The sequence below is a fragment of the Myiozetetes cayanensis genome, unplaced genomic scaffold (genome assembly GCF_022539395.1).
Source record: "Myiozetetes cayanensis isolate MyiCay16 unplaced genomic scaffold, myiCay2020 scf46, whole genome shotgun sequence".
NCBI classification, from domain to species: domain Eukaryota; kingdom Metazoa; phylum Chordata; class Aves; order Passeriformes; family Tyrannidae; genus Myiozetetes; species Myiozetetes cayanensis.
In genome coordinates this window covers 54285-67198 of record NW_026087698.1, presented here as the reverse complement: position 1 = coordinate 67198, position 12914 = coordinate 54285, and the positions used below count along the sequence as shown (strand labels likewise).

Genomic DNA, 12914 nt, shown 5'->3' with positions numbered 1-12914 from the left:
ATTTAGACACATCTGGTGAGTTTTGTTAGAGAACAGTGTGACAGAAATTATAAAAGCACCATTTCGTAAGTACAGATTTAGATCTAACACAGATAAACACAAAAGGCACCTTGAAAAGTTCTTAAAGCATGCATACACAGAACAAGAACAGATATATCTAGTTCCCACAACAATCACTAAACACTGTCTAATGCAGAAATAGTTGCAACCCAATCTTATGCTTGAATAGGTTTCAAGAGGTAGAGAAATTCACAAGTAAAATAACACATATGGTTTAATTCTGTTCAGAGTCATGAGTCAAGTTCTTAACATTATCTACTACAGGAAAAATAAAAGAATAGAAAAGAAAAAAGAATTTTTACTTAGGGATGAAACCTGTCATTTAAATACAGAATGCTGGGAAATCACATGAGTGTTCATAAACCACAAAAAGTGAGGTTCATTCTACAGGGCAAAGTAAATGGAAATAATGAAAGTAATCCATACAGTTCCATGCATGCAAAATATCTTTGTCAGCACATTTATGAGCTAATTAAAGCATAATGGAATTAAAACTATGGGTGGAGTTAAATACCATGTAGATTTTTTAATATTTGTTTTCCTCTTTATCTAAATCAGGATTTAGAATTCTGTGTAAATGTGTGATTTCAGTGGCTCTACCTTGACTGCTCTCTTGCAGACTCCAAAGCCTTATCTTTACGCCCACATCATTTCGTCTTTTAGCGCCTGTGCAGAGCAGAGTGGCAGTATGAATCAGGAAAACTTTGTGAACAGCCAGCACGGGAGGCTAAACAAGGAACTTTGCACCCAGGAGCAGGGCAGTTCACACTCACAGCACTTGCTGTACCTGTGGCACACGCCACGTAAGGCCAGCCCAGCTCAGCTACCTGGTCCTTAGTTCACACACCAACACTTGCAGACACAGCATCACCCGGCAGTGCCGTGGTACCCAAAGCCTTCTCAGAGTGCTGTGTCACTGGGGTAAGCTTGGTGACAATTTTGAACTTTCCACTTGGAAGGCAGGGTTGTATTCTAGTCAACAGGAGTGCTCTGGCAGGCTGAGCCGAGCACATGATTTTCAAATCCCTTCTGCCAAAAAACGTTTCCACTCGGTGACTGCAGAACTTTATTCAGGATGGAGTGATTGAAGTTATAAGGATGTAAATAAAGATGTAAGTAGAAAATGCCTGAAAAGCAGCCTTTTATGGCAGCACTTCTTGCTGCCAGCCTGAGGGAGATACTCCTGTCTTTAGTACTGTATTTTCCAGAAGCTTTGGCGCCATCAGGCAGGCCACAGCACACTGCACTACATTCCTTAGAAAGAAGAGAAAGGAACACAGATACACAGCGTTCTAATGCCAGCTAATGCTAGCTGATTTGAGGGATACTGTAAAGATGCAGTCCCAGAGGCCATGTGTCAGCCCTCCAGTGACCAATGCAACAGAAGACCCACACAGAATAACCACAGAGCAAAAGCAGTGTGATTCCTCCAACAAAGTGAATCCACAGCCCGGATCACCACTCAGGAGCTGCAACACGTTTGCTGAAGCACTGCAACACTCTGGTTCACACGATGCTTTCATCTGTCAAAGGCTCCTCGGGAGCTCTCTCGTCTGACTGTCCAGCAGCCAGCTGTCCTCCCAGCACATCACTGCCACTGCACCATCCCAGAGATGAAATATGTGCCCAGTCCTGCGGGAAACACTAGTAGAGCATGTTAGCTCCTCACCCAGCACTTTATCATCTGTTTTACAGCGTGTCCTGTCCTTGCAGCAAGACTGATGAGTGTACCAAACTGCAGTCCCTTTTTGCTGTGACTGGCATCTGGGCATGCTGATCCACAGAAGCTGGTTGCACAGCAGATGTCAAAAGGATCCAAGGCGTGGGTGTTTCTGGGGAGATCTGGAAAGTTCCTAAAGACACTCTGTGGGGATGTAAATAAATCCAGAGTACAACATCATACTCGTATGTTCATCAGGACTCTGCCAAAATGCATGAACACACAGAGATTGCACTAAGATTTACAGGAACCTAATTTTGTCATCCCTAAACTTACTGAATAATTGACTTTGAATTCTTCACTGTAACTCTCTAACTTTTCTTTTTGACAGTGTAATTTATGTAAGGCACACACTTTTTTTAATTACTGAATGTATGTTCTAACAGTTACTAATAAAATATCTTTTGTTGTGAACTAACAGCAAATCAGAAAAATAATTTTCTCAGGGGAGACAACCTGTATCTAGAGTTGCTTTTTTTTTTTGAACTTTGTCTCAATAGGTGTTTAACCCTCTATTTTCCACTGTTTCTTGCCAATATTGAGGTTATTTGAATGCACCATACCAAAAAACTACAATCAAGCTGGCAAAGCATGCAAGTTTCATGCTTGGTTCCTATTTAAACCCACAAGCATTGAAGACTTACTTTTCATGAAGAACATGCTGACTTGAAGTTGAACACACAGTTAATACATAAAATGTTTTCATTTATTATTCCTGTTTTAATTTTTAAATACCCATGCTTGTAAAACATATTTCTACACATATGGTGTAATTCTCTTTAAAGTACACTAACTAACTGAATGCATTTAGCAGCCTTATACTCTTTCATTTTATGTGATATTCACAAAGTAACTGATTATTAAATGATGAAAAAATTTCCTAGTATTTTGATATTTTTAACACATTAAAATTGATTAGTTTTAAAACCGAAGCAATGACGCATCTTTTGTTTTTCCAAATTTTGCCTATAAATTTACATTATTCTTGATCAATGTTTCTACAACATTATAATGTTTACTTTCAAGTCAGTTAAGTGACAATATATTGGGAGTTTTCTCACAGCAGTGCGAAATGCTTTTCAGCAGAAGTTGTACCAGAAGGTGTTATTCATTAGTCAACAATTTGTTAGTCACTTCAACTGTCAAACTATAAACAAGATTGCTGAATGTAAGCTATCCTGGATGTTGGCACTAAATTTACAGGAGACAACCTACTTTCCTTCAGGTAGACTGTATTTCTAGACTTCCACTCTTATGCACTTCATATGTAGTTTAAATTCTATTATATTATTTTCCTTGCTTCTGGAGGTTAAATATCTTCTGCCTTCTCCCAGATCATGAATAAACACTCAGTGGGTATTATTTCATTATTCTGTCTCTTGTCTGCTAGGATATGTGTTTAAAGGGCATGCGTTTTTGTAATTCCTTAGTTTGACTGGGGTGACCATGAAAATAGAAAAAAAAAAAAATCATTAAGATTAGCAAGTACGAAAAGGAGCAAAACTAAAAATGGCGGAGGAAAAGGTCCAAAAATTCAAATCCTCGACAGAAAATACCTGAGTATTGCTACTCTGGATTTGGACTGCTATATGAGGTATAAAACTTAACCTTTCTGGCAGAAAATGTATTGCATAATACTTAAGCTTTTCAACCTGGTTCTCTGTGGTTATCAGGCTGCCAGGCTCCTTTTGCTTCATTACAAAGGCTCTGAACTACACAGAGTAGAAAGTGATTTGAAGAATTCCTCTTTGCATGAATGGCACCCCACTTTTTGCTTCTCCTGCTCTGTAACTACCACTGCCTATGCTGTTATGCAAAGCACAAAGCAGTTCACCCTCATAAAGTGCCTTCACACCTGCTCCATCACAGGCAGTTCATTATATCAGCACCACCACTGAAGCCACTTTCAAAATGAGTCAATTTTTTGCATATTTAATTGCTGTAAGTCTAAGCAATGCGTGCTAGTAGAAGTCCAGGTTTAAAACTACACACACACAGGAAAGGATGCTCTCTTTTGATTAATCAAGCTGTGTATTTCCCATATGGATCATTTAACAGAAGCTGGTTTTAATTTCAAGTCAATAAAGCTGCACCAGGGATGAATTTGCCTCTACTTATTACAAAGCAGATTTTCTTCATGCGAATATTTGACAACTGAGGCTTCCAAGGCTCTAAAAAGTCAAATGAAGTGTTTCACAGCATTCAAACCCCCCTAAAGTACCAAAATACGAAGTTATTTCATTTCTTAAGCTGAAAAGCAAAGGCATCCTCTTTCATAAATCGAGAACTACAAAACTGCAGGTTTATACTCAGATAAACAGTTCAAGGGTTTTGTTCTCTGTGAGTTTATTGAGTGATGTCAAGGGCAGGGAGAGGGGGACAATGTCTGATAGATGGTGCTGATGTATTGCTACCAGGTGACAGCTCCCTTGGCCCCTTAAAAAAGTGTCTGGAGTAACAGTACTGCTTGAATCAAACCCTGGTTCTTTAGATTTTAGTTCTCCTATGCTTAAATAAGGCAGTTCAAGAAATAGAGTTCATGCATGTAGAAACTCACATCTGTAAGCCCAGCAAACTCCAAGAAAAGTAATTATCAGGAAGAATCTAAATTGCCAAAGATGTCAATCAGTGTAAATCACAACTTATCCAGTTTTTCAGAAAGGCTATACAAAAGCCATCACAGCAATGTTGTTCTGAGTCCTATTTCAGTGATAAAAGGTGGACATAAGCCTTGAAATTTGAAACCAGGGATAAACCATGGAAAGTAAAACTGAGAAGAGATGACAGACCTTGAGCTATGAATACGAAATACTGGACACAGAATAATTTTTTTAACACAGATGGAAAGAGGCAGAGAAGGACAGCTATATCAGAAGTTCTGCAGTCACTGCTTCATATATAAAACTTCTGTATGGTAATTTTCTACCACGTTTTATGAGAGCTGCTTCATCTTTTGCCTTTGATCTGTAGCAAGATGTTCTGTCTGTGCAGGTAACACAGACTGAGCTCTACCATATTTTCCAAAGACATCATTTATGGACAGAGAAGCAGGGTTACTCTCTTTCTGAAGAATGGCAAGACCAGTCTGTCTCAAACCTGAATATTCTTTGCAATTTCCCATCTATTTTAAATAATGTGAGTCGTATCTAGGAAACCAGGTACTAGCTGAAGGTGTCCTAACTATTAAGATGAACTGGTAAAACCAAGAAACACTCTTGTATAATACAGCTTTATGTACAGATTCTTAGCTGTTTTCCAATCTTATCCTCCTGTGATATGAACTAAAGGAGATGAGTGAAGCTCAACACAGAAAATAAAGTCTCAGTGAGAGATTGAAATCTCAGATGTATTTCAAGGAACCAAAAACAAGATTTCCCCTTTTGGAAAGGGGGATATCTCCCTGTATTACAACAGGTCAGATTTCTCGGACTATATAAACTCTGAAGATCTTCAGCACCACCCCTCCTTTCTGAGCAGACAGGCCATCATTTTCTGGGTTATTGGGAGAGCTCTTGGCTGGGTTTGAGAAAATGTTATGAAAGAACAACAAAGAGAGGCATTTATGAGGGCCTAATATCAGTACTTCTCACTCACAGGAATATATACTGAGATGTACTATTTGAATAAAGACTGAAAAGTCCCACAAATGCTATCCAATTCTGAAAGCTAAAGTAAGTTACTTTTGTGGTCAGGAAATGAGTGAAGAATTCTTACCTCTTAAAATTTGAAGAATGAGAGGAATTTACCTGAAAAATTTCCAGAAATATGTATAGAAATAGTAGCTACTTTTTGATTTATCCATGTAGGAAAGATGTAGTTTTTTTGAGCAGTATTTCGTAGGTATGCATAGGCATACAGAACTTCCTCAATGGAAACCAGAACTACTCAAAAAAAAATCAGCAAATTTTGAGTTAGGTAGAACAGAAAGAGAGCTATATGAATGTTTCAGACAGAATTTTCTAAGGGAGGTTGGTTTAGCAGCTGCTTCAGTGGCCTCAAAGGGAGAGCAAGCTTAATCCTGTAGGAAGGGCTAACTTAATTTTAAGGTCTTCTGAAACTCAGTATCAATGAAAAAGAAAGTTATAATCTTTGGAGAGAAGGAGCAATTGCATTTATTTTTTCAAATGTCAGAATATTTAATATATAAGGAACTTAACTTTCAAAATTGTGACAGGTATTATAAAACGAGTATTAGTTTTAATAATAATTTGTGACAAATAGCAGTTACTATGTCAAGAGATGTGTCAGAGACATTTTGGATTTGAATCAGTGCAACAAAAAGGCACTAGCAAATGGTATTAATAATGACAAACTGTGATCTACTTTGCTTCAGGGAGTCAGAGCAAAGTAGGCAACTTTATTTCACCTCCCCTCTTCCGTGTTAGCAGTAACTAAGTTGAGTAAGTGAGTGAGTCAGTGAATTCCATTTTACATTTCATCTTCAGAAGGCTCTGAATACTTTTCTCCTCAATTAAACATTATGTAAATACATCAAGGGAGATAGTTTGATAAACTGACAGAGTTTATTAAAAGAACTTATTGGCAATGATTCAAGGACATCTCAAAGCCACCGCTTCTGGCTCAGATTTTTTTATCACCAGCATACCACAAAGCCCTATGAACAAGTGGTCTACACTAGGCAACATCTTTTCTGTGCGTTGGAAAGACCAAGTCTGAGCAAAAAAATTTTATATAGGTCTCTGGGCCTATTCAGGTTTAAGATGTTCTATTAGTAAATCCTGCTGTGTGTAAAGTTTGAGTCACTACTTTCAGTTTTTTAACATTCTCTCTCTTGTTTTCCATCAGTGAAGTGAGGATCGTTTACACCTCATCACTGTAAATTTTACCTAAGGAGTTCTTTTTGTTCATAGATGCATAGAAAACTTCCTGGGGAAAACAAAAATAAAGAAGATCTCATTTACATCATCTTTCTACACCACTGAGTTTAAGCAGCATTCTCATTCAAAATTCTGTACTGATGCAATTTCTACTTGTATATGATGTCAGCTAATATAAACCAAATGGAGTAGAAATGGAAAATACATACTTATTGTATAAATATTTGTTACAATGAAAAAAAAGAAATCCTATTGCTTACTCAAATACATTGCTCGGCACAGTCTGAGAAACTTACTCAACTTCTATCAGGCTAATAACTTTTTATGTGTTCTTTACATATCAGCTGCTTTCACTGAACTACCTGTCCTTGTTTTCCTTTCAGTGGTCTTGCCCAACATTATGCTCCTGTCCTGCAATTTACAGCTATCAGTGAAAATTAGCCATAGCTTTCGTGCCAAAAAAATATTTTTACATGGAAAAATATTTTCTGCATTTGAACAATTACAATTCATTCACTTGCAGAAATTTCAATTCTTTTCTTTCTGTTTTTGTTTTGTTTTGTTTTGTTTTGTTTTGTCTTGTTTTGTTTTCCCCTTTCATTCATTTAGATATGAAGCAACCAGGCAAAAACAGAATTTGAAGCCAAATTTAACCTGGTTTGTTTGCATTTACCACTGTTCCTTTCAGGCTAATGTGCTATCCCAATATTTTACTGACTATGGTCACAAAATTAAAAGAAAAGGAAAGCAAGCTTGAACTATTCTGTGTTGATCAGTTGGCCTTCGTATATGTGACACAAGAAGACTGAGAGTATTTTAAATATTTGCCACTGTCACAGTTTCTGATTATGTTTTCCAGGGTAATGTAATTAAATTTCCTAATTCCAACTACAATCTTCAGTGATGTGAATTACACCAAAACATAAAAATATGTATACCCAGATTGTATTTCTCTGATCCAGACATTCATCTATGATTTGTGTTCCCGTCTCCCTAAAATATAAATCCACCACTGGCATTTTAATAGGGAATACTGGCATTTATTAAAAGTAGGTTGACAGAGGTATGGAATAATTTTTTTTTTTTTTTTAAACTGCCCTGCAAAAAAAAAGGGTAGAAGAATGTTTCAGATATTCTTGTATTTTCCTTGAACATTTGCACACTGCTTTGAAGAGTGTTAAACGGCAATACCAGTAAACTCTAAAAAGAATGTCAACAAAGTGAAAAATAATATCAAACTAAATCTTAAATACCCTCAAAATTTATCACCCATTTCTAATGTATAACTAGATGTGTCATCTCTAGTTGTACTTTGTAGAGGGATATGTTTGTATGCTCTATTAGAAAATGAGCAGGACAGTAACTTTGAGCACATGAACATGTTTGTTCCTGTTGTTTTTACCACTGCTTTGATATCAATCCTCCATAATTCAATTTCTGATGGTGGTACTTCTGGAAATCCTGTTTCAGCCTGGAAAATGCTGATTCACTGACTTTGGCACCCGTTTCAGCACACATGGTGCACTCAGTACAGCAAAGCAAACAGATCAAATATTGACACCTGCAGTTTCCAAGCAAAAATACTCTAAGCGCATATATTTAAAACGCAAAATCTCTATTTTATTTTCATTACTGTGGCTATAAATTACTGCAGCTATCAGCACAGGAATGCTGGCCAACTCCATGTGGTGATGGGCCTGCATGCAGATCACTTACGCCAATATCTGTCACATGACACAGCACTTCATTCATTTGTATCTGCAGATGACACATTGCGCCAGATCCTCAGCTGGAAAGTTAATATAATTCTCTTAAAGTCACTTTATTTAGTTTCCAATAATCTTTTCCATACTGATTTGGATGTTAAAAATGTTGATAACAGAAATTTATCGTGGAGCTCTGAGAAAGCCGTGATTTGACCAATCATTTGCCTGCCAGGGTTTAATATTCCAACTCTTATAAAAAAAGAACTAGAAGTAAGATGCTATTTCTCTTCAAGTAAATTTCTAATTTTGTGTATTTTTGTAATATCTGTGTTTTTCTCTATTCATGGATTATGATGTCAATACTTCATCACATAATTTGCAAGTAAGCCCTCACGACTGAGAAGAGATTTGAACATCTCCAATTAGAGAAGGACAAACAGCTTTCAATTCTGACTCAGTTTTGTTGGCATAAATCCTGAGAGGATGAGTGTTATGACTAGGAAAAATAACACAGGGAAAATAGAATTCAGCTAGACTAATGAAATTTCATGATCAGCAAATATAAACACATCTGGCTTGATTATCAGAAGATAACCACTCTGTTGGTTAAAAGCTTAAACGATAAGTTGTACAGCTTTAAATATTAGCAGAGTTTTATTATTGTTTCATACAACTTTGGAGGACATTTATTAATTAAGGTACCTAACAATGAAGAAAAACTACAGTTCCACCCTCTTAAATTTCATCCCTGGAACAAAATTTCATTTTTCAGCAATCTGGATTTCTTTTTTTTTTTCTTCCTCTTTTTTTTTTTTTTTTTTCCCTCAGAGTATTATAATGACATTAGTCCTCATTTGTGATTTTCAAAAATATCATTATAATGTTTATGAAACTAAATCAACCAACCTCAGCAGCCAAATGAGAAATTCAGGGATTTAGTATTTGCATCAGCTTTAAGACAACTGGTGTATAACTAATGCACGACTAAGCTGCATTATTTATAAAATGTTTAACTTAAAAGCTTTCCTCACACTAAAAATTGTGTATTTATGCATATTCAGATCCCATCTTTTCAGAGCATCACGGCTTCTCACTTGTAATGACAGCCATTATGGAGAGCAGAACTACTGGAATCAGGCTATATAATATCTGTAAAAATAAATAAATCATAGTAGTTGTCATGTAGAAAAGTTTCCATAGCTTTCAGAAGAATAATATTCCTCTTATAAACCTTGATGAATTTAACAATGCAACTTCTGCAGGCTACTACCATTCCAACTCTACTTTCTATAAATATTATAATATTTAAATTGCAGAGAATTTTTTCTAAGGAACAGACAAAATGCATCTTAATGTAAGCCAGTACAACTTATTAATGCTTATACAGTATTTCCTTGCTTTTAAATACAGATTTTGTACTTCTTTAGCATGAGTCTGATGAAAAGGAAGTTAATCCAATATCAGCAATTATCCGTTTAATTGTATTTTTAGGTATAAATTATTTGTCAATTATTTTCAGTATCTTCCAAGGCACAGGTAAATAAAATGCTAATTATTAAAATAAAAACTCTTTTAGGGGAAAAAAAAAAAAAGGAAAAAAATATAAAAAGAACATGACAAGACAATATTTGTACATCGTTTACACCTATATTTATGCAACTGCTAATTCCCAACTACAGGGTAATGTCTGACAGCATCATTGTTGTGGTGCTGCTGTTTATGTGGAAACATGCATATGCCATCCTTACCATCTCTGTATCCTGAAACATTACCCTGGATGACAGGTTGACCAGGACTTACTAACTAGATACTGAATAAAAAATAGTTACTGCTCTTTGTGCTCCTTTTTTTAAGAGTGTTTTGTTATCTAAAAGGCACTATGGAACTGTAGACTGTTGTGAGCTGAAACTTTGGCTCTGTAGATTTTAAAGTAGATTATCACGCTAAACATCACATATTTATATATGTATACAAATTATATATATATATACATCATATATATATACTAAAAAAAGAGAAGCTGACCGTATTCATCAGAAAATCAATTATATACACTCACATACATCCCTTAAAGTCCCGTAAATTTTAAAAGGATGTTACTCATTTGATTTAGAAATGCCAGGTGGCTAAGAAATATACATTACTAACTGGATGGCACTTGGATTCATGAACTCAAGAACTTGTTTCTATTTACTCCTGGGTAGTCTGAAGAGATTTAGTCAAGGATTGAGGCCAAACTGGTTAAAAGCTGTCCAAGAATATAAACTCACTGTCTTCCTCTTAGAGGTGTGAATTTAGAGCTTGAAACTTCTGAGACGTCATGTAGATTTTACGCTTTCCCACATGAAAACATTTTATTTTTTGGTTTTACAGATTTCTGTCTTTATGAGAAAACTGTCTACTTAAGCAGGGGAACAAAGATGTAGTGTAGTAAAGATTTCTTCACGTTGAAAACTAATATTTAGAGAATATTGATCTTTGGTATTAAATACGTAATTGATAGGGAAACTGATAATTAATAATTAAAGGGTAATAGTTCATTAATTATTTGCTAATATTTGAATCTTTTTGTTAGTTGTCATTTGTAAAAAGAAACAACTTTATTGTGACACCATTCTTTCCTTTTACTGGGCTGTAACAAAATCACAAGCTAAACAACAGGAAATCATTTCCAATTGCTTTTGCCAGAATGTTAGTTTTACAGTTGTGCAATAATAATGATGTTGACAGAATGTAGAAACTGTCAAATACTGCAGTTTTTTGAAGAGATTATATTCTGCCTACCAAGGCTAAACTAGTTTTGTATCTTAAGAAAAGACCAAAATAGAAGCCAAAACTTCACAAAAAAGCATATGACACACTTCAACAATTATGCCAACAAATGAAAAGGAATGCAGATATAGCATATAAAATTTGGACAGGAAGGTCAACATGATCTTAATGCTGATAATTAAATTTAACTGGAGTTCTCAGGAAAAAGATAATTTCAAACAGAAATAAACCTGCTCCCCTAGTCAGACCATAATCCTACAGCAATGCAGCAGATGTTACATTAAAATAGGCTGTTTAAAAAGTCACATTTTTCACAAAGGTATTTGTTGGAAAGTAGTGTAATAAGCTCTTCCAGTTTTGCCATCAGAGACATTTTATCCCATACCTCTCATCTCCCACTTAATGCAGGCAGAAGCAAAATAACACATAATACCAGGTTGCCCAAGTTCTTCTAGCTGTAAAATTTTTATGTGTTTCACATATTAAAGTGTCATGGAGGAGCTTCTCCTCTGGTAGGTAATTAGGACTTTTAGAAAGCTATTAACATATAACTACTTCAAATAAAAAAAACCCAGGAGTTTTATTCTCCAACACTGGTACAGAGTATACCCACGGTATCACAGCCCTATCTGGGAGTGAGAGGTAGGAAATTAAATTGAATTCTTTTCTAAACTGCATTAATACAGAATTACTTTGGGTCATTTAAAAACTGTAAAATCAAATTTACAAATGTGTGATACTCTGTACAATATGTGATACTCTTACTTATCCACACTTGGGTAACAGAGTATTGGTTCAGAGAACGAAGTATAGCTTCTAGAAAAAACTCCCCAGAAATATTATGTTTTTGGGGATTTTTTTCTTATTCAGTATCTGACAATCTACTGTATGAGCTACCACAGACATTAGAGATCTGATAGCTAAAATTCCATTTTCAACTCCTATTCCTTAAGTAATTTAGCACTAATAAGTACATTCTATTTTCCCAAATAGGATAATATACAAATGGTCTTGGAATGGGCCACAAATCAATCACCAACCTGACCTCAGCTGATCACATTATGGGAGCCTTTTACAGTTAGATGTCAGCTCGGAATTTTGATTGCCCAACCATAGCTTGCCAAGAGCTGACATGTTCTTCCTCCCTTATTAAGTTACATGAAATTGAAAAGATATAGATCTGGATTTCAAATCCACTGATCCATAAAAAAAAGGCAGGAAGAATTACATTATAGGAAATCTTGGTAGTATGGTTTATTATTAAGGTTATCCATTATTTCCAGGTATTTCAAATTCTGCCAGGCTTATAACTAGAGTGAATTCTTTAGTGTTTCAAGCTCATTTTCTCACTTTTTCTAGTGGTATTTTTTTTTTTGTTTTGTTGTTTTGTTTTGTTTTGTTTGTTTTTTGGTAGGAGATTGTGGTGGGGGTTTTTTTTTGTGTGTGGTTTTTTTGTTTGTTTGTTTGTTTTAAGTCTGACAATTGCCTTTAGAATTCTAATATTTATATCAGTTATTAGGTGATTAGTGTGTGTCAAGAATATACTTCCCCCCCCACACCCCTTTTCTTATCAAACACCACATTTGGCTAATAGATAAAATGGAAAAAATAAATTGTCAAGATATGTTATTAAATAACTAAAAGATTTGTCTGCGCTGGTCCACTGAAGTACTGGTGCTGCTGAGATTTCCAGGTTACAACCAGGTACCAGAACTGAAATGAGGAAATATATTTTGCAGTTCAGTTGCACCTGCTTTCTTTATGTGATGGGAAGACAGAATATTCAATACAGGAAGACACTGGGAAAAGGAAACCCGT

The 12914-nt window shown here is 35.5% G+C and overlaps 1 protein-coding gene across 1 annotated transcript in view; it reads right to left on the bottom strand.

The window, feature by feature from the left end:
• CNTNAP4 (contactin associated protein family member 4) overlaps positions 1-12914 on the bottom strand; it is a 146992-nt gene that overhangs the window by 120760 nt on the left and 13318 nt on the right. The window lies entirely within an intron of this gene.